This window comes from Somniosus microcephalus, chromosome 11 (assembly GCF_052327205.1).
Source record: "Somniosus microcephalus isolate GS21.2 chromosome 11, FLI_Smic_1.0, whole genome shotgun sequence".
Taxonomy (NCBI): Eukaryota; Metazoa; Chordata; class Chondrichthyes; order Squaliformes; family Somniosidae; genus Somniosus; species Somniosus microcephalus.
The window spans coordinates 20,424,354-20,449,340 of record NC_140997.1 but is presented as its reverse complement, the minus strand read 5'-3'; the positions used below and the strand labels follow the sequence as shown (position 1 = coordinate 20,449,340).

The 24,987-nt window shown below is 45.0% G+C and overlaps 1 pseudogene across 1 annotated transcript in view; it reads right to left on the bottom strand.

The window, feature by feature from the left end:
• Nucleotides 1–24,987, bottom strand: part of LOC147110356 (cytochrome P450 3A30-like) — a 66,771-nt pseudogene that overhangs the window by 4,894 nt on the left and 36,890 nt on the right. Inside the window, exons 6-11 of the transcript XR_015079906.1 lie at nt 15,110–15,209; nt 14,730–14,757; nt 7,262–7,369; nt 5,364–5,490; nt 3,387–3,480; nt 2,680–2,840 (exon numbers count right to left, since the gene is read on the bottom strand). The product of XR_015079906.1 is annotated as a cytochrome P450 3A30-like (transcript). The remainder of the gene's footprint in view (nt 1–2,679; nt 2,841–3,386; nt 3,481–5,363; nt 5,491–7,261; nt 7,370–14,729; nt 14,758–15,109; nt 15,210–24,987) is intronic.

The following is a 24,987-nucleotide window of genomic DNA, read 5'->3' as shown; positions in this document are numbered from 1 at the left end:
AAGGTGGTGGTGAGCCGTCTTCTTGAACTGCTGCAGTCCGTGTGGTGAAGGTATGCCCACAGTGCTGTTAGGTCGGGAGTTCTAGGATTTTGACCCAGCAACGATGAAGGAACGGCGATAAACTTCTAAGTCAGGATGGTTTGTGACTTAGAGGGGAACTTGGGAGGTGATGATGTTCCCATGCGCCTGCTGCCCTTGTCCTTCTAGGTGGAAGAGGTCGCAGGTTTGGGAGGTGCTGCTGAAGAAGCCTTGGCGAGTTGCTGCAGTGCATCTGGTAGATGGTACACACTGCAGCCACAGTGCGCCGGTGGTGGAGGGAGTGAATGTTTAAGGTGTTGGATGGGGTGCCAATCAAGTGGGCTGCTTTATCCTGGATGGTGTCAAGCTTCTTGAGTGTTGTTGGAGCTGCACTGATCCAGACAAGTGGAGAGTATTCCATCACACTCCTTACTTGTACCTTGTAGATGGTGGAAATGCTTTGGGGAGTCAGGAGGTGAGACACTCACCGCAGAAAACCTAGCCTCTGACCTGCTCTTGTTGCCACAGTATTTATGTCCCTGGTCCAGTTAAGTTTCTGGTCAATGGTGACCCACATGATGTTGATGGTGGGGGATTCGTGAAGACTTGAGAGGGTGCAGAAAAGATTTACGAGAATGATTCCAGGGGTGAGGGGGAAATGATCCCAGGGATGAGGGACTTCAGTTACGTTGATAGACTGGAGAACTGGGCTTTTTCTCCTTAGAGCAGAGAAGGTTGAGAGGAGATTTGATAGGTGTTCAAAATCATGCGGGGTCTAGACAGAGTAGAGAGAGAGAAACTGTTCCCATTGGCGGAAGGGTCGAGGACTAGAGGACACAGATTCAAGGTGATTGGCAAAAAAAGGCGTCATGAGGGAAAAAAAATTTACGCAGCAAGTGGTTATGATCTGGAATGCACTGCCTGAAATGGCGGTGGAGGCAGATTCAATCGTGACTTTCAAAAGGGAATTGGATAAGTACCTGAAGGAAAAAAAATGTGCAGGGCTAGGGGGAAAGGGCGGGGGAGTGGGACTAGCTGAAGTGCTCTTGCAGAGAGCCGGCATGGGCTGGACAGGCCGAATGGCCTCCTTCTGTGCTGTAACCATTCTATGATTCTAGTAAAAGCTGGGGTGGCGGGTGCAAACTAGAACATTATGTTTTATTACAGGCCAGAAGAAATATTTTCTGTTTTTGTGTATTGGTAGAGAAGATCTTTCCACTATGGGGAAGACATGAACTAGGAGCCCTAAATATAGATAGTCACTAATAAATCCAATAGGGAAAACAGGAGAAATTCCTTATCCAGAAAGTGGTTAGAATGTGGAATTTGCTACCACATGGAGTGGTTCAGGCCAATAGGATAGATGCATTTAAGAATAAGCTAGGTAAGCACATGAGGGAGAAAGGAATAGAAGGATATGTTGATGGGGTTAGATGAAGAAGGGTGGGAGGAGGCTCATGTGGAGCATGGACCTGTTGGGACCAATGGCCTGTTCCTGTGCTGTAAATACTACGTAATATATGTCGTGAGCACAAAACAGATCAAACACCATTAAGTGCTTTATATTTGTAATGAATATACTAGCCAATTGTAGAGCAATGCAGAAAGCCAGAGAGCAGATTGTCTATTTGCTATCTGTTAAGGGTGAAGAAGATCTATTTAAGGATGATGGGAGTAGAAAAGAACAAAATAACAACTCAATAAAGAGGGGTGGGGGGGTTACCTGCTGGTACAAAAAAGCAGGATGAAATGAAGAGGATCCAGGGATGATGGCCACCACTGTCCAGCATGGAATGCAATGTAAATGAGGTCATTCACATCACGTGAGCTAATCATCATCAACAGGATCGAAATAACATACAGCTCTCCTGGCTGTTCCCTCCCTCCTCACACACAAACATTTTGGTGAACAATTGTTCATCGAAGACCTGTAAAGGACTTGACGTCAAAGCACACTAAACTCAGCACATTGTGGACATTTGAAGGTCACAGGAAAATAGAGCAGCTGCTGGTGATCGAATGCCACAGGAAATGAACCCCATTCATTGTCTTGGCCACTATGGCCCCTGGGGGCAATTCTCTGAACACACGCCAGTAGTGCTGAAGTCAAAAGGATGGAAAATCACAAGCAGCGCGCCCATTATTTCCCCAATAGCTGCTTCCACCCAGCAGGTGAGGTTCCCATCGCCAGCGTGCACTCAGGAAATGATCCCTATCGGTAAACCCCAGCTCTCTCGCCATCAGCCATGGCTCAGCTGGTAGCACTTTCACCTCAGTCAGAAGGCTGTGGTTTCAAGTCCCATGCCCGAGACTTGACACAATTATCCAGCCTGACACTCCAGTGCAGTAGCGAGGGAGTGCTGCACTGTCAGAGATGCCGTCTTTCAGTTGAGACATTAAACAGAGGCTCCTCTCGGGTGGATGTAAAACATCCTATGGCACAATTTTGAAGAGCAAGGGAGTTCTCCCTGGCCAATATTTATCTGGCCATTATAATATTGCTGTTTGTAGGACCTTGCTGTGCGCAAATTGGCTGCCACGTTTCTTACATCACAACATTGACTGCACTTCAAAAGTACTTCATTGGCTGTAAAGGGGGTTGGGATGTCCTGAGGTCATGAAAGGCACCATTTAAATGCAAGTTCTTTCTCAAAGACTCACTTTGTTGGGAAAGGCCTCATCTATTTCCTGCTGCAGTTTCTTCTGTACGTCTGGGTGTGTAGCCAGATTGTACGTCACATATGACAACGTATTGCTGGTGGTGTCGAACCCGGCAAAGATAAAGGTAAGGGCCTGTGACAGAATCTCCGTGTCAGTCAGAGCTGCAGAGAATCGGAAGAATCAGAATTCGTACAGCAAACCTCACCTTACAACACAGAAGCTTAAAATGTTGGGTTTTCAATGCAAATATTTCAGAAAACTTCTATTATAATTATAGCTACTTAAAAATGCAATGACACAGATAATTCAACGTTTCCAATAACCATGCCTGTAGTGCTCGTTGATCTAGTGGCCTGTAGTACTCACTGGAACTCCAGTGCACAGCCACATAAGGGTGATTAATGTGTGTCTGCGATTTCCCTGCACTACCCAGTTCCCAATCTCAAGACCCATGACTGTGGGGAATCACTGGCCAGAAACTGGGCAATTCCCAGTAGAGTGAGAGAGGAAACAAATCCCAGCAGGAGTTAGGCCTCCCCAGACTGTTCTCACTGAACCCCCTCACTGTTGGTTTTAGAGCAGGTCACGTGTCCAAACTGTCAGCCAGGTAGGGTATGGGGAGACCAGAGAGATAGACAAGGAGCATTAACTTCAGGGACAGAAAGAAACAATGATGAAGGGAAGGAGAGGCTTTCAACTGATGGTACCTTTGTATGTGGAATTGCTGACTCCATTCTGCTTCTCGGGGCTGATGTCGGTCGTTTGAGAATCAACCATCAGCTGCAGAAAATCCACCCGATCCTGAGAGTTAAACAAGAGCCATGTGAGGACTCGGCTCCGATGGCACAGAAACTGGATTCTTAGGATTAAAGTCATAGATCCTGAAATTCCAGAGGGGTGGAAAGGAGGAACTAGAACATATTGCCTCCAGAGGGGCCAGACTCAGAATCCACCCTGATCGCTAGTCAAGAGCAGTCAAGTCTTCCACCCATTCATACATGCTCAAAGACTGCTCTGGGGAGTGTCAGAGTTCCTGATCTACGCCAGACATTCTGCCCATTACGTTTTCCCCAGGCCCAATGGAATTCACGTCAGCCTATTATGGACATAGTAAAGGGCCCAAGAGAAAGGTAATCAATCCCACAGGGCTTCCCATTCTATCCCTGTGGGGAAAAGACAAAATCTAAGAACCTTAAATCTTTGGCCTTCAAGGTTTGCCTGCTCCCCCGACTGGTGCAGCAGAGCCTGTAGTCAGGCAGAGCCACTCATGGTGACTATATAAATTACTCCATCCCCTACAATGGGACAGGGTCATCACTGATGGCCGTGGGTGGCCAGTGGGAGTCCCCACTACTCCACTCTGCTGGTGCTGGTGGTGTAGGGACCCTGGCATTCCACGACACAGAAGATCACTCAGCTCAGCTGCATTGGCTCTCAGACCTATCCATTTAGTCCCATCCCCAATAGCCTTTTAAAATGCTATTTTCAAATATTAAACCACTTCCCTATAAAAAGTTATGGATTCTGCTTCTAGTCAGGCGTTTTGTGTCCTATCAATCCTCTGCATGAAAATAATTTCGCCTAATTGCTCACATGGTTTTCGATTTATGCCTTCGAGTTACCAACTCACCAACCAGTGGAAAAGTTTACCCCCCGTTTACCTCAACAAAACTTTGAACCTGATCTCCTCTGAACTGTCTGTATTCCAGTGAAAAAGACCCACTTTTGTCTCTGCTCATATCTAAAACCTCACATCCCTGATTTATCTTCCTAATGAAGCTCTCCTGTACCCTCGTCATAGTCGGTTAAACAAGTCAAGGTCACAGTTATTCCATATTGGGCAGGCTGGAATAAATTCAGACTCATGCTCTTGGATCAAGTTAACCAACTTTACTTTAAATACAAGATGCTCAGCATGACAAACCACCTCCAGTAATGCTGCTCCTCTCCTGCACAGTCACTTCTCCCAACATTTAATTAGCTACAACTCATCTGATGTCAAACAGATTACACACTACAGCTGTCAATCGTAAAATAACTTTGGAAAGGCTATGGAACAGTTAGAGGCCTCCACTTACATACAACACAATAATAAGATTTCTAATCAACATCGATACAGACCAAGAGAAAAGATCAGGACTGCTTTCATTCACACCAAGAATACTGGTATATTCTGCTCCACCCCACCCCATCCATCTTTAATCAGGTCTTCTATTCACTGGTCATCCAGTACCTCTTTTACTACTGGGTTCCTATTTCTGAAGAAAATACACAGCCTAAAACACCATGGGGTAGAATTTCCACAAACTTTTCCTGATCCCCCACTGTAACCTCGGCCAAAGACTGGCGGAAGCCTGGGATAGACAGCGAGAGCAGCCGTCACCCCGCCGTTTCCACATTACAGCGGGAGATGGGTGAACCCCAGCAGCAATCCCAGGCATGTGACCGTAGGGCTGGTTCCAACCAGATTGAACACTTAAACTGCACGCCTGGCTGGCAAACTTCAACACCTGCAAAATGACAATATTCCCCAGGTACCCGTCCCTTCTAATTATACCAATATTGTTATAGCCATTTCCTTTCTAGTTATGAAAATAAGGCGGTGAAGGATAGTCAGTATTACGAGAGAGCGACAGAACAGGTGCAGCAACCTGAACCGTTTCAATGGTTAGTTTAACATTCACGGTGTGCACTCCTTTTTGTCTCTTTGCCTTCAAACTCATCAAAGCACTCATGAAAAAGGCAGTCACATCTTGAGGGAAGAAGCTGAAATCAAGTTTTTCCATGATTGGGAGAAAAGCAGGAAAAATCAATGGAAATAAAAAAAGAAAAATCAAAAATCAAACAGATGACCAATAGTCGTAGTCCTGCACACACAGGTTTAGAAAGGAGAGGGTGACATTGCTATTGCGCCTTTCACAACCTCAGGATGTTCCAAAGCACTTCACAGCCAATGAAGTATTTTTGACATGTAACCACTGTTGTGATGTAGGAAACGCAACATAAATACTGTGGCAACAAGAACAGGCTGGGTATTCTGCGGCGAGTATCTCACCTTCTGACTCCCCAAAGCCTTTCTACCATTTACAAGGCACAAGCCAGGAGTGTGATGGAATACTCTCCACTTGTCTGGATGAGTGCAGCTCCAACAATACTCAAGAAGCTCGACACCATCCAGGACAAAGCAGCCCGCTTGATTGGCACTCCATCCACCATCTTAAACAGTCACTCCCTCCACCACTGGCGTACTGTGGCTGCAGTGTGTACCATCTACAAGATGCACTGCAACAACTCGCCAAGGCTTCTTCAGCAGCACCTCCCCAACCCGCGACCTCTTCCACCTAGAAGGACAAGGGCACGAGACACATGGGAACCCCCACCATCTCCAAGTTCCCCTCCAAGTCACACACCATCCTGACTCAGTATTATATCGCCACTCCTTCATCGTCGCTGGGTCAAAATCCTGGAAATCCCGCCCTAACAGCACTGTGGGAGTACCTTCACCACTCGGACTGCAGCGATTCAAGAAGCTGGCTCACCACCACCTTCTCAAGGGCAAGTAGGGATGGGCAATAAATGCTGGCCTGGCCAGCAACGCCCACATCCTATGAATGAATTTTGAAAAAGCTAATTTGCGCATGGCAAGCGCCCACAAAACAGCAATGTGATAATGAACAGAAACTGTTTTAGTGATGCTGGTTGAGGGATAAATATTGGACAAGAAATTGGAAGAGCTCCCCTGTTCTTCGAAATAGTACCATGGGATCTTTTACATCCACCCAAGAGGGCAGACGGGGCCTCAGTTTAAGGTTTCATCTGAAAAACGGCAACTCAGTGCAGCGCTCCCTCAGTACTGCATGAAGTGTCTGGATTAAGTGCTCAAACCTCTGGAGTGGGACTTGAACCCACAACCTTCTGACTCAGAGGCAAGCGTGCTACCCACCGAGACTGATTCTGAACTTCTATAGACCTTGCTCCTGAATGTTTCCATTTTATTCCCCCTCTTACCAAGCCATAGAAGTTTACAGTATAGGAGGAGACCATTCGGCCCATGTCTGTGCCGGCTCTTTGCTAGAGCAATCCAAGATGAATCCCACTACACTGATCTCTTCCCATGGTCCTGTATCTTCCTCGGCTTCAAATATTTATCCATTTTCTACTTAAAAGGGGTTATGATCTCTGCTTCAAACCGCCCCTTCACACCCTATTCTCGTCATGTTCGGGGGATGGCGGATAAAAATGGGACTGAAAAATTCTCAGTAAGCATTGAGCAAACGGTGAAGAAAAGCCACCTGGCAGTCAAATTGTGGAATTACAGAGGGCCAAATAGGCAAAACTCATTGGACCAGATTTTGCTGTAGCAGGGCATCTGCCGTTAGTTAGTCTTGCCCCTGCATCTTTTAGCTAAAAAAAAAGTTTTGCTCACAAGTTGCTGGAAGTGTGAGCAGATAATAGCGCAGCGAGGGAAACAGGGCAACTGGGGCCTGAGTGAACAGGGCATCTCCTTAATCAAAGGGACGCAAAAAGAAAAAAATCATTACCCTAGCTCAACTAAAAGAAAACAAATATTTTGATTCACTTACAAGCAAAGAGAAGTACAGGGCTGAAGAGGCTGAATTTTTAAAATTTCTTCATGTTGTTGATAAACGGGTCATTGGGGTTGTTGGAGTCGGTAAGACAGGAGGCGCCACTCAATATCCAGTCCGGGGCGCTACCGGGGCGTTGCACTCTCGACTGACATCATGATCGGCCAGCGCAGGAGATTGTGGCGGTAGTGTTTAGCGGCACCGCAAAATGTCTAGTTAATTTCGTGAGCGGCGCAAACATCACCGCGCACGGGCGCTAGTTGCTTTGCGCCCCATTAGCGCCCTCTTAAGGTGCTAACGGGAGGCGCAATCCAACCAAATTTTTCCCCCTAAGACTTTAACCTCCCACCTGACCCAAACCCACCTGTTTTTTGGGGTTAAAATTCCCCCCAATGTGTTCGAACATGGAGTAGAACCTTATTGCAGGGAGTGGGGTGGGAAATCAGAGGAACCGTCACAATAGGTCTGTGATGAAATATTCCATTCATCACTGCCTGTGACTGTGGTTGGTTTTAGTTTCATTTCCCTTACCTCTGTTCCGTTTCCTCACCATTGTATTGTACTATGTGTAGGGCTCCGCCCCATACCTGGCCCATTGTATTGTACTATGTGTAGGGCTCCGCCCACACCTGGCCCCTATGTAAGCTGGCCCAGCCTGCAGCACATCCAGTACGGCAGAGCTCTGGATGGAAGATACCTCTCTCCTGTGTGTTACCTTCTAAGTCAATAAAAGCCTTGTTTTGTTTCGTTAACATCGAGTCTCGGATTTATTGAGGCACATCAAGGTCATTGCCACAGATCCCTCAGAACAGCTCAAAGTGACATTAGTGAAATCTAGGGAGTATTTCATCCACCTTCTTGGCCATCGCAGTTACCCAAGGCGCGGGGGGGGTGGTGGTGGGAAACAAATAAAAGCATTTAAATTCCTCAAGAATAAAATACAAGGGTATATGTGGTTGTCTAGTATGGAAGCTGTATGTTTATGAGCTGCAATGAGAAGTTAGTATGTCCCGTCTGAACCAGCCCAGAAGCAGGTATAACTGGCTGACACAGGACGATCTACAAGTACATGAAGAGTCAGCGATGGTCACGCTCCTCCCGAGAACAGTGTGAATTAGAAGGTCCTTGGAGCAAAGTGAAAATGATTTAATGGGATAGGAAAGGTTTGTGTTGGAGGAATGCGGATCCGTAATCAGATCCAGTTGTCGTGGTCCATGTTGGTACAAACGACGTAGATAGGACTAGGAAGCCGGTTCTGTTAAAGGAGTATGAGCAGCTAGGGGTCAAATTAAAAAACAGAACCTCAAGGGTAATAATCTCTGGATTATTACCTGAGCCACGAGCAAATTTGGCTAGGACAAATAAAATTAGAGAGTTAAATGCATGGCTCAAAGACTGGTGTGGGAGAAATGGGTTTTGCTTCCTGGGACACTGGCACCAGTACTGGGGCAGATGGGAGCTGTTCCGTTGGGACGGGCTTCACTTGGCCAGTGCTGGGACTAGAGTCCTGGCGGATCATATATCTAGGGCTGTAGAGAGGGCTTTAAACTAACTAGTGGGGGGGAGGTTCCCAGAGAGCAAATAATAAAAATGACAACAGAGAAGGTCATAGACTTAGGTAGCAGTGGGGAAATTAAAGACCAGAGCGTGTCAGGAAGGGGCAGAAGGTATGGAGTAAAAGGTAAAGTAATAAAAAGGGCAAAAGCAGGAACTAAGTGTCATAAAACATATTTGAAAGTTCTCTATCTGAATGCACGTAGCATTCGTAACAAAATAGACGAGTTAATGGCACAAATAACTACATATGGGTATGATCCTGTGGCCATTACAGAAACATGGCTGCAGGGTGACAATGCCTGGGAATTAAACATACCAGGTTATTTAATGATCAGGAAGGACAGGCAGGAAGGAAGGGGAGGTGGGGTGGCTATGTTAATAAAGGAAGGAATCACTGTAATACAGAGAAATGATATTGGGTCAAAAGATCAGGATAATGAAACAGTTTGGGTGGAGGTAAGGAATAATAAGGGGAAAAAAACACTAGTGGGCGTAGTCTATAGGCCTCCGAACAGTTGCAACTCTGTTGGACGGAGTATCAATCAGGAAATAGTTGAGGCTTGTAATAAGGGAGCATCTATAATTATGGGGGATTTTAGCTATCATATTAATTGGACAAATCAAATTGGGCAGGGCTGCCTTGAGGATGAGTTCATTGAGTGTATTAGGGATGGGTTTCTTGAGCAGTATGTAACTGAACCGACCAGGGGGCAAGCAACCTTAGATCTGGTCCTGTGTAACGAGACAGGATTAATTAAAAATATCCTAGTAAAGGATCCCCTTGGAATGAGTGACCATAACATGGTTGAATTCCATATTCAATTAGAGGGTGAGAAGGTTGGATCTCAAACAAGCGTGCTAAGCTTGAATAAAGGAGTCTATGAAAGTATGAGAGCGGAATTGAGTAGAGTGGACTGGGAAAATAGATTAAAGGGTAAGACATAGATACATAGATACATAGAAGATAGGAGCAGGAGTAGGCCATTCGGCCCTTCGTGCCTGCTCCGCCATTTAATGAGATCATGGCTGATCCTTTAATTCAGTATCCCGTCCCCGCCTTCTCTCCGTAACCCTTAACCCCTTTTGCCCGTAGAAATATATCTAATTCCCTCTTAAATATATTTAATGAGCTGGCATACACTGCCCTCTGTGGCAATGAGTTCCACAGGTTCACCACTCTCTGAGTGAAGAAATTCCCCCTCATCTCTGTCCTAAATGGTTTAGCCCTTATCCTTAAATTATGTCCTCTAGTTCTGTTCTCACCCGCCAAGGGAAACATTCCTTCTGCATCCAGTCTGTCTAGACCTGTCAGAATTTTATACACTTCTATGAGGTCCCCTCTCAATCTTCTAAACTCCAGTGTGTACATCCCTAAACTACATAGTCTCTCCTCATAGGTCATTCCCGCCATTCCTGGTATCAGCCTGGTGAATCGCCGCTGCACCCCCTCCATGGCAAGAACATCCTTCCTCAGATGAGGCGACCAAAACTGTACACAGTACTCGAGGTGTGGTCTCACCAGTGCCCTGTACAGCTGCAGCAAGGTATCCCTGTTCCTGTATTCTAACCCTTTTGCTATGAAGGCCAGCATACCGTTTGCCTTCTTGACCGCCTGTTGCACCTGCATGCTCGCCTTCAGTGACTGGTGTACAAGAACACCCAGGTCTCTCTGTACTTCCCCCTCTCCCAATCTATTGCCATTTAAATAATAATTTGCCCTCCCGTTCCTGCACCCAAGGTGGATAACTTCGCACTTGTCCACATTATAGTGCATCTGCCATTTATCCGCCCAATCGCCCAGTCTGTCCAAATCGCTCTGGAGCTTCCTGGTCTCTTCCTCTGAGCCCACCCCCCCTCCTAGTTTAGTGTCGTCTGCAAATTTGGAAATGCTGCATCCGACTCCCTGATCCAGGTCATTAATGTAAATTGTGAACAGCTGGGGGCCCAGGACAGATCCCTGTGGTACCCCACTTGTTACTGCCTGCCATTCAGAAAATGAGCCGTTTATTCCAACTCTCTGTTTTCTATCTGACAGCCAGTTCCCTATCCACGCCAAAACTTTCCCCTTTATCCCATGAGCCTCAATTTTCCATGCTAATCTTTTATGTGGGACCTTATCGAAGGCCTTTTGGAAGTCCAGGTACACCACATCTACTGGCTCTCCCCCATCTATTCTACCAGTTACTCCCTCAAAAAATTCCAATAGATTAGTCAAGCACGATTTACCCTTTGTAAATCCATGTTGACTCTGTCCTATCCTGTCCCCATTTGCTAAGTGCTCCGCTATTTCATCCTTAATGATGGACTCCAGCATTTTGCCCACAACTGATGTAAGGCTTACAGGTCTGTAATTACCTGCTTTTTCCCTACCCCCCTTTTTGAATAGTGGGGTAACGTTAGCTACCCTCCAATCCATCGGCACTGTTCCCGAGTCTAATGAATTCTGAAAAATCATCCTTAGTGCATCCGCTATCTCTAGGGCCACCTCCTTCAGTACCCTAGGATGCATGTTATCAGGCCCTGGGGATTTGTCCACCTTCAATCCCTTTAGCTTCCTTAACACCATATCCTTAGAGATATTGATTTGCGTCAGTTCCTCCTTTGCCAATGTCCCTATTTTTCCCGATATCCCAGGGAGGTTTTTTGTGTCTTCCTTCGTAAAGACTGACCCAAAGTATGCATTTAGTTGATCTGCCATTTCCTTATTTCCCATTATATATTCCCCCGTATCTGACTGCAATGGACCAACTTTGGTTTTCACCAGTCTTTTCCTTTTGATATACTTATAAAAGCTTTTGGAGTTAGTTTTTATATTTTCCGCCAGCTTGTTTTCGTAAGCTATTTTGCCCCTCTTGATTATGCCCTTTGCCCTCCTTTGCTCTATCTTAAACTGTTCCCAATCTTCCGCTCTGGCGCTTTTTTTGGCTATTTTATACGCCCTATCTTTGGATTTTATGCTGTCTCTAATTTCCCCTGTTATCCACGGTTGAGTCACCTTTTTAGATTTCCTTTTATGCCAGATTGGTATAAACAATTTTTGCAATTTTGTCATTCTATCTTTAAATGTTTGCCATTGTTTATCTACCTCCAGTCCTCCCAGGAACGTTGTCCAATCAGACCTACTCAGTTCCCGTCTCATGGCATCATAATTCCCCTTGTTTAAATTCAGGACCTTAGTCTCTGAGTCAATTTCTTCGCTCTCCATTTCGAGTGAGAAATCGATCATGTTATGATCGCTCTGACCCAAGGGTCCCCGTACAACAAGATTACTGATTAGTCCCTTCTCATTGCACAGTACCCAGTCCAATATAGCCTGTTCCCGAGTTGGTTCCTCGACATATTGATCCAGATAACCATCCCTCAAACACTCAAGGAATTCCTCCTCCTCATTATTTTTACTGATTAGGCTAGTCCAATCTATATGTAAGTTAAAGTCACCTATGATGACAGCTGTGCTCTTATTGCACGCTTCTCTAATTTCCCTCGTGATGCCCTCCCTAACCTCTATTTTACTATTTGGAGGCCTATATACCACTCCTATTAATGTTTTTCGCCCCTCGCTATTTCTTAGCTCCACCCATATAGATTCTGTATTAACTGAGTTAATATCCTTCCTTTCAATTGCATTTATCCCCTCTTTTACTAGCAATGCTACCCCTCCTCCCTTTCTTTTTTGTCGATCCTTCCTAAATACTGAATACCCCTGTATGTTAAGCTCCCAGCCCTGCTCACCCTGCAACCATGTTTCCGTAATCCCAATTAGATCATAATTATTAACCTCTATTTCCACAGCTAATTCATCTACCTTGTTCCTGATGCTTCTCGCATTAAGGTATAAAACCCTCAGGCTTTTTTTATGCTCACAATTTTTATGAATTAGTTTGGCCCTTCGTTTTTTGTTCCTCACCCTTTTACCATTTATTTCTGTCTGCCTTTCACTTTCCTCTATTTCACTACATAGGTTTCTAGCCCCCTGCCATACTAGTTTAAATGCTCCCGAACTGCTTTATCAAAAAGACGATACATGATCAGTGGTGTACATTTAAGGAGTTATTTTACAACTTCCAAAAAATATATATTCCACTGAGAAGAAAAGGGTGTAAAAGAAAAGACAGCCATCCGTGGCTAAGTAAAGAAATTAAGGATAGTATTCGACTAAAAACAAGGGCATATAAGGTAGCCAAATCTAGTGGGAGGATAGAGGATTGGGAAAACTTTAAAAGACAGCAAAAAATAACAAAAAGATTGATCAAGAAAGGGAAGATAGATTATGAAAGTAAATGAGCAAAAAATATAAAAACAGATAGTAAGAGTTTTTATAGTTATATAAAAAGAAAAAGGGTGGCTAAAGTAAATGTTGGTCCCTAAGAGGATGAGACCGGGAAATTAATGGTGGGAAATATGGAGATGGCAAAAACACTGAATGAATATTTTGTATCAGTCTTTACAGTAGAAAACACTAAGAATATCCCAACACTGGACAAACAGGGGGCTATGGGGGGGGAGGAGCTAAACACGATCAAAATCACTAAGGAAGTGGTACTCGGTAAAATAATGGGACTCAAGGCGGATAAATCACCTGGACCTGATGGCTTACATCCTAGGGTCTTGAGGGAAGTGGCGGTAGGGATTGTGGATGCATTGGTAATAATTTTCCAAAACTCCCTGGACTCAGCAAAGGTCCCGGCAGACTGGAAAACTGCTAATGTAACGCCCTTATTTAAAAAGGGCAGTAGACAGAAGGCTGGAAACTATAGACCGGTTAGCCTAACATCTGTGGTAGGTAAAATATTGGAGTCCATTATTAAGGAGACAGTAACAGGACATTTGGGTAATCATAATTTAATAGTACAAAGTCAGCATGGTTTTATGAAGGGGAAGTCATGTTTGACAAATTTGCTGGAGTTCTTTGAGGAAGTAACATATAGGGTGGATAAAGGGGAACCAGTGGACGTAGTGTATTTAGACTTCCAAAAGGCATTTGACAAGGTGCCACACAAAAGATTATTGCTTAACGTAAAAAATCACGGGATTGGGGGTAATATTCTGGCATGGATAGAGGATTGGCTATCTAACAGAAGGCAGAGAGTTGGGATAAATGGTTCATTCTCGGACTGGCAATCAGTAACTAGTGGTGTTCCACAGGGGTCAGTGCTGGGTCCCCAACTCTTTACAATCTATATTAACGATTTGGAGGAGGGGACCGAGTGTAACATATCAAAGTTTGCAGATGATACTAAGATGGGAGGGAAAGTAGTGAGTGAGGAGGACATAAAAAACCTGCAAGGGGACATAGACAGGCTAAGTAAGTGGGCAGAGATTTGGCAGATGGAATACAATACTGGAAAGTGTGAGGTTATGCACTTTGGCAGGAAAAATCGTAGAACAAGTTATTATCTTAATGGCAAGAAACTGGAAAGTACTGAAGTACAAAGGGATCTGGGGGTCCTGGTGCACGAAACTCAAAAGGTTAGTATGCAGGTGCAGCAAGTGATTAAGAAGGCCAATGGAATGTTGGCTTTCATTGCTAGGGGGATAGAGTATAAAAATAGGGAGGTATTGCTTCAGTTGTACAAGGTATTGGTGAGACCGCACCTGGAATACTGCATACAGTTTTGGTAAGAAAATCATACTTGCTCTCGAGTCAGTACAAAGAAGGTTCACTCGGTTAATCCCGGGGATGAGGGGATGGACATATGAGGAGAGGTTGAGTAGATTGGGACTCTACTCATTGGAGTTCAGAAGAATGAGAGGCGATCTTATTGAAACATATAAGATTGTGAAGGGGTTGGATCGGGTGGATGCGGGGAGGATGTTCCCGATGATGGGTGAAACTAGAACTAGGGGGCATAGTCTTAGAATAAGGGGCTGCTCTTTCAAAACTGAGATGAGGAGGAACTACTTCACTCAGAGGGTGGTAGGTCCATGGAATATGCTGCCCCAAAAAGCTGTAGAAGCTACATCATTACATAAATTTAAAACAGAAATAGACAGTTTCTTAGAAGTAAAGGGAATTAAGGGTTATGGGGAGCGGGCAGGAATTTGGACATGAGTCTAGGTTCGGATCGGTCATGGCCCTGTGGGTAGCGGAGCGGGCCCAGGGGCCATGTAGCCTGATCCTGCTCCTATTTCGTGTGTCTAATTCTGTTAGATTCAGGAGATGGTTCTGTGATAGTAGATTGGCGGTTAGGATCAGATCAGCCATGATCTTATTGAATGGCGGAGCAGGCTCGAGGGGCCGATTGGCCTACTCCTGCTCCTATTTCTTATGTTCTTATGTTCTAAACAAATTACTTACTCCTTCATGTCGACAGGTTCATTCAGCTTTGCTTTCTGTTCTGCAAATTTCACAAGATTTTCTGAATAGTGATTGATTATTGGACACATCTGGGGAGGGGAAAAAAGGGCAACCAAAGTAAGGGATGTACACAAAGCTGGCCTGGACCCAAATATGGTTGCACGTATTCCTGGGGGTTTCATCACATGACCTCCTGTCTCCAACTGCCCCGCCCCCACACTCTGGCCATTGGTCGCTTGACATGTCCATCCTCGTGGGGCATCACCTTCCTAGGCCAATCGGAAAGTGAATAGACTCTTCATTCCCAGATTGGATATTCTTCACCGTCAGTTGAACAGCAAATTACCCCATGCCCAAATATTTTTATATAAACTAGCAAAACAAAATGTTCAAAGAATTTAAAAAAAAATTACACCTTTTTTTTTACTGAACACCCCTATGATTTTTTCTATTGGGTTGCTCGCCGCAGTGTCCTGGAAATTAGTCTCGAATTCCTGAAGACTCCAGGGCAATCCTGGAGGGTTGGCAACCCTAGCCCCAAATGATTTGGAATCACACTGAAATTTAGTGAATTCCATCTTAAAACTCTTGCTTGTACTAAAGTATGTATCCATAGTGGCCACCTCAATGAATTCTTGGTCAGGAGGGGATCTTCTCTCCTAGGGCTGGTCTGCCTGCTTTTGATTCCAGGGTGAGGTCGGCCCTTTTCTATGATAATAGATAGCAGGCGATTAGGCCATTAAGTGGGAATCCTACCAAAGCTGATTATCTCAGCTGCTGCACAGGTTGGAAAACAAGACCTCCGATCTTATTCCCTCTGCAACATGCTTCTGATTATCCCCACACAAAGCAGAACTGACAAGGTTAAATGGTTATAGGGTGGCCTGTTACCTGCAGACTTGGCTATTCCAATGATCTCTTGGCCAGTCTCCCACCTTCAACTTTCCATAAATTTGATTTCATCCTAAACTCTGCCCGTGTCCTAACTCGCACCAGGTCCCATTCATCCATCGCCCCTGTGCTCGCTGACCTACACTGGCTCCCAGTCCGGCAACGCCTCACATTTAAAATTCTCATCCTAGTGTTCAAATCCCTCAAGGGCCTCGCCCCCCTCCCCATCTCCAACCTCCCCTGGTCATACAACCCTCTAATTCCGCCCTCTTGTGCATCACTGATTTCTTTTGACCCACAACTGGTGGACATGCCTTCAGCTGCGCACACTCTCAGTCTCACTGCCCTAATTTCACCTTATGTGGCTCAGAGTCAAATTTTGTTTGACAACGCTCCTTTGAAGCGCCTTGGGACATTTTCTACGTTAAAGGCATTATATAAATTGTTGACTAATTATATTAATCTCGGATGTAATGCTTAAGTTATCCACCAGAGGGAGACAAATGCAAAGGGTTCATTTACCAGTGTTTTAAGGTAATGTCCTGCTACACAAGTATTTAGGTAATGTTGCATTATGGGTAGAATGACTCATAGGATCATCCATCTTGGATGCATCGTGCAGTAGAATTAGAAGTGCATGTCTGTAGCTTGTAAGAGCTCTGTTCGCTCCTTATTCTGTGTAAATTAAAAGTAAAGTTTTGAGTTCCTGAAGTCTCACGTATATCAATTAATTGGACCTTACTACTCGGATATAACATTTGGCGACGAGAATTAACTGTTTCAACTTGAAGATGGGAAAATACAAGATCACTGCATCTGAATCATGACTACTCGAGTTGGAGAGATTTCTGCTTTTGATGTTCAAAATCAAACTTGGGAAGAGTACTGTGAGTTACTAGAGCATTTCTTTGTAACAAATGATATTGTCGATGTTGGAAAAAGGAGAGCTATTTTGCTAACTTCGGTGGGAAGTCTGACATATAGTTTATTGAGAAACTTATGCAGTCCTGCAAAGCCTGGAGATAAATCATTTACTGAATTAGTGGACTTGCTAAAGGAACATTTCAATCCCAGACCGAGTGAGATTGTACAGCGTTTCAAATTTAATTCACGGAACAGGATACCGGGAGAAACTGTGTTGGATTATGTAGTGGTGTTGAGAAAACTGGCACATGATTGCAATTACGGGAACAGTTTGAAGGACATGCTGAGAGATAGGCTGGTTTGCGGGATAATGGATGCTCGAATGCAGAGGAGATTATTGTCCAAGACTGGGCTTACGTATGAAAAAGCGTTGGAACTTGCTCAAGCCATAAGACAGCTAACCGTGATGTAAAAGAAATACAAGGTTGCGACTGGTCTACTACAAAGCACGTTGGAAGTCAGTTTATTGTGCACAAGTTAAATATGGGTCCGACATCACAACGTGAGCATATAAAAGCATGTTATAGATGCAATGGAGATCACCTGGCAAGGGAATGCAGGTTTCTGGAGGAAAAGTGCCACAAGTGTGGGAAAAAAGGACATATAAAACGTGCATGTAGAGCTAAAGCTACCCTGGAGGTATACAAACCTAAAGGGGGAGAAAAGCAAAACCTAGTAAGAGAAGTGAAAAAACAGGGAGCACATCACATCAGTGGAGAAGCTGAGAAAGAAGACGATGTGTTCATAATGCATAGTATGGTAGAGGACATTCCAAAAGTGGATCCTATCACTTTGCAACTGATAGTAAATGACACTAAGGTCAACCTTGAGGTGGATACTGGATGTGGTGTTACCATAATGAACAGGGAAGAGTATTCAAAATTGTGGAACCATGCAAAAGTTCCAGAGTTAAAGTCTTGCTCTATGAAGCTTAAAACCTATACCGGTGAATGAGTGACAACCTTGGGTACAGCTATTGTAACTGTGAAACACCGGGACACCGTGGAACAGCTACCTGTAGTTGTAGTATCGGGTTCTGGACCAAATTTGTTAGGTCGGGGCTGGATAAAAGAACTTAAATTAGATTGGGGAGCAATAAATCAATTGGAAGGAGGCAAACAGTTGTCTTTGCAAGAAGTCTTGATTGAACATGAGAACGTGTTCAAGGAAGAACTTGGAACATTTAATGGGCCCCCAGCTAAGATTTATGTCGACAAGGAGGCACTGCCAAGATTTTTTTAACAACGACCTGTGCCTTATGCCATGAAACCGAAGGTAGAGGCTAAGCTTGATCGTCTGTTGCGGGAGAACATTCTGGAACCCGTGAAATGTTCAGAATGGGCAGCTCCCATTGTACCTGTTTTAAAACCGGGCAATTCGGTAAGAATCTGTAGAGATTATAAATTGACTGTAAATAGGGTGTCTAAACTAGAACAGTATCCTATTCCTAAAACAGAGGATCTCTTTGCAAACCTGGCTGGAGGGAAGAAATTCACGAAGCTGGATATGAGTCATGCTTACTTGCAGATTACACTAGATGAGGAATCCAAGAAGTATGTAACCATAAATACACACAAGGGTTTGTTTACCTATAACCGCTTGCCATTTGGTGTCTCATCTAGTCCAGCTATCTTCCAGAGAACTATCGAGGGTGTACTGCAAGGGATTCCACATGTTTCAATTTATCTGGATGATATTCTGGTGACAGGAAGAACCGACCAGGAGCATCTGAGCACTCTGAGAGAGGTACTACTAAGATTGGATAAGGCTGGGTTACGGCTCAAGAGAAGTAAGTGTACTTTCATGGGGAATGAGACCGTGTTCCTGGGACACAGAGTGGACGCCACAGAGCTCCATCCAATCAAGGAGAAGGTAAAAGCACTGCAGGAGGCCCCAGATCCTACAAATGTGACTGAGTTAAAAGCTTACCTGGGACTGCTAAACTATTATAACAGGTTTTTGCCAAACTTGTCAACAGTGTTAGCACCTCTTCACAAACTACTGCGCAAGGAGACACATTGGCAGTGGGAGGAGGAACAGAGGGTTTCATTTGAATAGTCCAAGAAACTGATGCTGTCCTCGGATGTGCTGGTTCACTACAATGCAGAGAAAGACATCATTCTCTCTTGTGACACTTCACCTTACGGGGTGGGAGCAGTTCTTTCACACTGTATGGGAGATGGAACAGAAAGACCGATAGGGTTTATGTCTCGAACTCTGACCCCAGCGGAAAAAAACTATTCTCAGTTGGATAAAGAGGGATTAGCAGTAATATTTGGGTTACAGAGGTTTCATAAGTACATATATGGCAGGAAATTCACCATATGCACAGATCATAAACCTCTTCTATCTCTTTTTAATGAGATGAAAGCAGTACCACAGATGGTGTCACCCCGAATCCAGAGATGGGCAGTGACGTTGAGGGCATATGAGTATGTCATCGTTTACAAAGCGGGCAAGTACCATGAGAACGCAGATGCCTTGAGCCGTCTTCCACTACCAGGTACACCTATCCATGCAGCTCCAGAGGACAGAGTTTTGATGTTGGAGGACACAGACACGGCAATTGTGACCGCAGAACAAGTAAGGACATGGACAGGTAAAGATCCAGTACTGTCTAGAGTCTGAGAATATGTAATGAGGGGTTGGCCACAACATCCGGAAGGGACTGATTTCACACCTTACAGTGTCAGGAAGACAGAGCTGAGTGTGCAGGATGGTTGCGTGTTGTGGGGCGCTCGAGTGATTATTCCACAGCCAGCATGAAAGTCTATCCTAGTGCAACTACATCAGTGTCATCCTGGAGTTTCGCGCATGAAAGCCTTGGCAAGGAGTTACTTGTGGTGGCCAAAGCTAGATGAGGAGATAGAAAATCTTGTCAAGACATGCAGCACTTGTCAAGAACACAGGAAGGCACCGGCAGCAGCTCCACTCCACCCTTGGGAGTGGCCGGATAAACCATGGAGAAGATTACATGTAGATTATGCGGGTCCATTCATGGGAAAGATGTTCCTCATAATCATTGATGCACATTCCAAATGGATGGATGTGTATCCTGTAAATTCTGCTTCATCTACAGTTACTATAGACTGCCTGCGTAGGAGTTTTAGTAATCAAGGGATACCGGAGATCGTAGTAAGTGACAATGCCATGTGTTTTGTGAGTACAGAAACAAAAGAGTTCATGAGAAACAATGGCATAGTACACGTGACTTCAGCTCCATATCATCCGTCTTCAAATGGACTTGCGGAGAGAGCCATACAAACATTTAAGGAGATGATGAAAAAAAGTGCGGATGGGAGTTTGGCAGCAAAGGTGTCACGAGTTCTGTTCAGCTACAGAATAACACCTCAATCTACCACAGGACTCTCTCTTGCTGAGTTATTGTTAGGACGTCGATGACACTCCACTCTTGACCTGGTTCACCCAGATCTAAAAAGGAAGGTGGAAAACCGACAAATCAAACAAAAGGAGAACCATGACAGAAGGACAAAGAGCCGCAGTTTTGGAGAAGGAGATGCGGTCCTTACCAGAAATTTCAGTTATGGTCCAAAATGGATTCCTGGCATCATAGATTCAATGACTGGTCCAGTTTCATATAGGGTCATGTTGGGAACTGGTCAGGTAGTACGCAGACATGTGGATCAGATACTGACCAGACAAAGGGAAATCGAACTGGAGGTTCCAGAGGAAAGGTTGGAGGACAAGTTGGTCCCGTTATTCAAATGCACTGGTGGTACCAGCACCACGAACAGAGACAGTTATACCTGGACCCCTTAATCAAGAGGAAACCATCATAGCAGAGTCAGATACTCTGAGTCCTGCTCAGGAGCAGCAGGTGGCTCTACCACAACCAAGCAGGGACTTGACTGTAAGACGTTCAACAAGGCCTCACAAGCCGCCAGAGCGATTGATCACAACCTGCTAGATTGTTCAGGATGGACTATCGTTAAAGGAGTTTCCTTATGGACTTTTTAAGAATGTTGTTAAGAATTGTTGTAACTTAAGAGGGGGGGATATAGTAATCTCAGATGTAATGCTTAAGTTATCCACCAGAGGGAGACAAATACAAAGGGTTCATTTACCAGTGTTTTAAGGTAATGTCCTGCTACACAAGTATTTAGGTAATGTTGCATTATGGGTAGAATGACTCATAGGATCATCCATCTTGGATGCATCGTGCAGTAGAATTAGAAGTGCATGTCTGTAGCTTGTAAGAGCTCTGTTCGCTCCTTATTCTGTGTAAATTAAAAGTAAAGTTTTGAGTTCCTGAAGTCTCACTTATATCAATTAATTGGACCTTACTACTGGGATATAACACTAACGATACCTGCTCTCCTGACCAAGAGTAAAATAAAAACAGGAAAGAAAAATGCAAGCCATACCCTGCATCAACTTAATCTGGCATCAATGATGTCAAATCAGTCACATTAGATATTTTACACCTGCATATCCATGTGTTGCAGAATGGAAGTCAACACGCTGCTGGTTGCAGAATACGAATCATTTGTGAGAGCGCTTTGGCTGAAGGAATGTGGGTGATTGGACACATTTGGTTTGTGAAATATTTTTTACCTTCTTTTCGGTACATCTCCAGAGAGACAAAAATAGCAAATAACTTCCACTTATTTTACATCTTTAAATGCAGGCACAGGCCCAAACTATTATCAAAAATAAATGGACGCCAAGCCAAAAGGAAGAAACATAGAAACATAGAAGATAGGAGCAGGAGTAGGCCATTTGGCCCCTCGAGCCTGTTCCGCCATTTAATGAGATCATGGCTGATCATCCAAATTCAGGACCCTGTCCCTGCTTTCTCCCCATATCCCTTGATCCCTTTAGCCTTAAGAAATATATCTAACTCCTTCTTGAATATATTTAATGAATTGGCCACAACTGCCTTTGTGGTAGAGAATTCCATAGGTTCACCACTCTCTGGGTGAAGAAATTCCTCTTCATCTCAGTCTTAAATGGCTTACCCCTTATCCTTAGACTGTGAGCCCTGGTTCAGGACTCCCCCGCCATCGGGAACATGCTTCCTGCATCTAGTCTGTCTAGTCCTGTTAGAACTTTATAAGTTTCAATGAGATCCCCTCTCATTCTTCTAAACCCTAGCGAATACAAGCCTAATTGACCCAATCTCTCTTCATACGTCATTCCTGCCATCCCAGGTATCAGTCTGGTGAATCTTCGCTGCACTCTCTCCATGGCAAGAACATCCTTCCTCAAATAAGGCGACCAAAACTGCACACAATACTCAAGATGTGGTCTCACCAAGGCCCTGTACAACTGCAGCAAGACATCCTTGCTCCTGTACTCTAATCCTCTCGCTATGAAGGCCAACATACCATTTGCCTTCTTAACCGCCTGCTGCACCTGCATGCTTACCTTCAGCGACTGGTGCACAAGGACACCCAGGTCTCGTTGCATTTCCCCTTTTCCCAATCTATTGCCATTCAGATAATCTGTCTTCCTGTTTTTGCCACTGAAGTGGATAACCTTGCATTTATCCACATTATACTGCATCTGCCAAATCAACCAAACTGTCCAAATCATACTGGAAATATTAGGAGAGGTGGCCAAAGGCTCAGTCGAACATATGGGATTTAAGGAGGGTCTTAAAAAGGAGGAGGATGTGGAGAAGCAGAGGAGCTTTAGGCAGTGAATTCCAACGTGGAGCCTAGGCAGCGGAAAACATGGACACCAATGGTGATGCGAGGGGTGGGGAATGTGAGCAAAAGGCCAGAGTCAGAGGAACAGAGAGTTCAGGGGGGGGTTGAAGGAGGTTTCAGAGATGGGGAGGAATGAGGCCATGAAGAGATTTAAATACATAGGCAAAAATTTAAATTGGAGAAATGGGTGCCGGGGTGGGGCGGCGGGGAAGGGGGCGGGGCGGGCAGGTGGTGAAGGAGTCGGACTTGGTGCAGGATCTGGGCAGCGGAATTCTGGATGAGCTTATGTAGGGGCTTACGGAGGGTGGCAGGTGCTGAAGATGATTGCTTCAGTCTTCCCAATATTTAACAGGAGGAAATTGCAGCTCCTCCAAGACTGGATGTCAGCTAAATCAATCAGTCGGGCAACACAGGAAGTGAAGGGCTTGAGAGGTTGTGGAAGAGCTGGGTGTTGTCAGCGTTCACGTGGAAGCTAACCCCATGTCTGCGGATGATGTCACCAAGGGACAGCATTTAGTTGAGGAAGAGGAAGGGGCCATGGTTAGATCTTTGGAGGACCCTAGAGGTAATGGTGCATTTGGTGGAAAGAGAAGCCATTGCTGGAGATGCTCTGGTTAAGATTGAATTGGTAAGAGTGGAACCGCATAAGGATAGTGTGAATCAGCTGGACAACAGAGCAGACGCGTTGGAGGAGGATGGTGCGGTTCACTGTGTCAAAGGCTGGAGAGAGATGGAGGAGGGAAAATGCATCATGGTTACAGTCACAGAGGATGTTATTCATGACTTTGAATAGGGCTGTTTCACTGCTGTAGCGGGGCAGAAACCCAAGAGACTCTATCATCAAGTTGTGGGAAAGGAGTACCGATTTGGGAAGAGACTACACAATGGAGGACTTGGGATGTTGCAAGGATAGAGGGGTCTAGGGTTTTTTTTTTGCTCCTGGAGCAGGTGAATGATGACAGCAGTTTTGAAAGAGGGGGTTGATAAAAGCATTACCTGAGAAGGAGCGAACTGCAATATCAACTAGCATGGGAGCCAGGAAAGGAAGTGCGAATTGGAGGGGTCAGAAATTAGTGCTAATTGGGTCAAGGGAGCAGGAGGTGGGCCTCGTGGATGAGATGAGCTTGGAGAGGACTCAAGGGGAGATGAGGGGGGAAACTAGAAACAGACTAGATTCAGGGCTAGTGTGTGGAGTGGGGTGGGGTGAAGCAGAGGCAGTTAAATGGACGATCTCAAGCTTAAGTGACAAAGTAGGCCATGACCTCCTCAGACTTGGAGGGGAGGATGGAGAGGCAGGGGAAAGGGGTTTAAGTAGAAGGGTGGCAGTGGAGAAAGAATCCAGGGATTACCTTTGTTATCCAGGATGGTTCTGGAGTAGCGAGTGGTTTTACGCTCTACTGTACCTCACTCTCCTCAGCTAAATCTTCCCAGCACTTCAGAATTATCTTAGCAGGCAAAGGCAACCCATGGCTCCTTCATCCCCCAAACAGAAACTGTCTTCTCGCACCCCTTTCCCAGCCCCCTCATCAACACCAAGTGTGAAGAACTCCTGCATTTCATCTGTGAGACAATCCATAAAATCCTTCAAAACTCAACCATGCCTATCCTGTCTTGTGCCAAACCCCACTTGCCCATCACCCGGTCTTGTTGATCTACACTGGCTGCATCTCCCAACGCAAAACTCTTATTCACATCTTCAAATCCCGCCATGGCCTCATCCTGCCTTATATCCCTTCCAATAGGCCAACTCTGGCCTTCTGTCTATTCCTCCCTTGCTTCACCCACCCAAAGGGAAACAGCCTTTAGCCACCTCAGTTCTACTTCTGGAAGTTTTTTTGACTGTCTTTTTGGTCAATCTTTCAGGTACCTCTCCCATCAAGGATTGGCAGCTGATCCTTTTTAAATTTTTCTGCTTTATAACAATGCAAGTCTCTGTTAGAGTAATCAGACCGTAGGATCTGCGGAGACTGATAAGATTACCAATGTTTAGCTACCCCATCTGAACCTCTCCACCAGTTCACAGTACATGCAAGAGAAGTACTTTTGCAGGCTTCCATTTTATAATAGGACTTTCTAATATAAACATTGCATCTGTAACAATTGGGCAGCTAAAAATTGAAACCTTGTCTAGTAAAGCCTGTCCTTGGAGCATTCTAAGTAAGGAGGCAATCATTCATTCATGTTGGGCCAGTAATTCCGGTCCCAACGCGTGAGTACGGACGGGGTACTCACGCGTGGGCCCGTTGGAAGTGCCGGATTTCAGCATGCACAGCGCATGCGTGGGAAACCAGCATTTCCTCCAAGGGGTTCAGAGGTCCAGGGCTCTGCGCGCACGCGTTGAACTTCCTTCTTTTTGACAGGTTTGCCCGTGTGTAAGGGC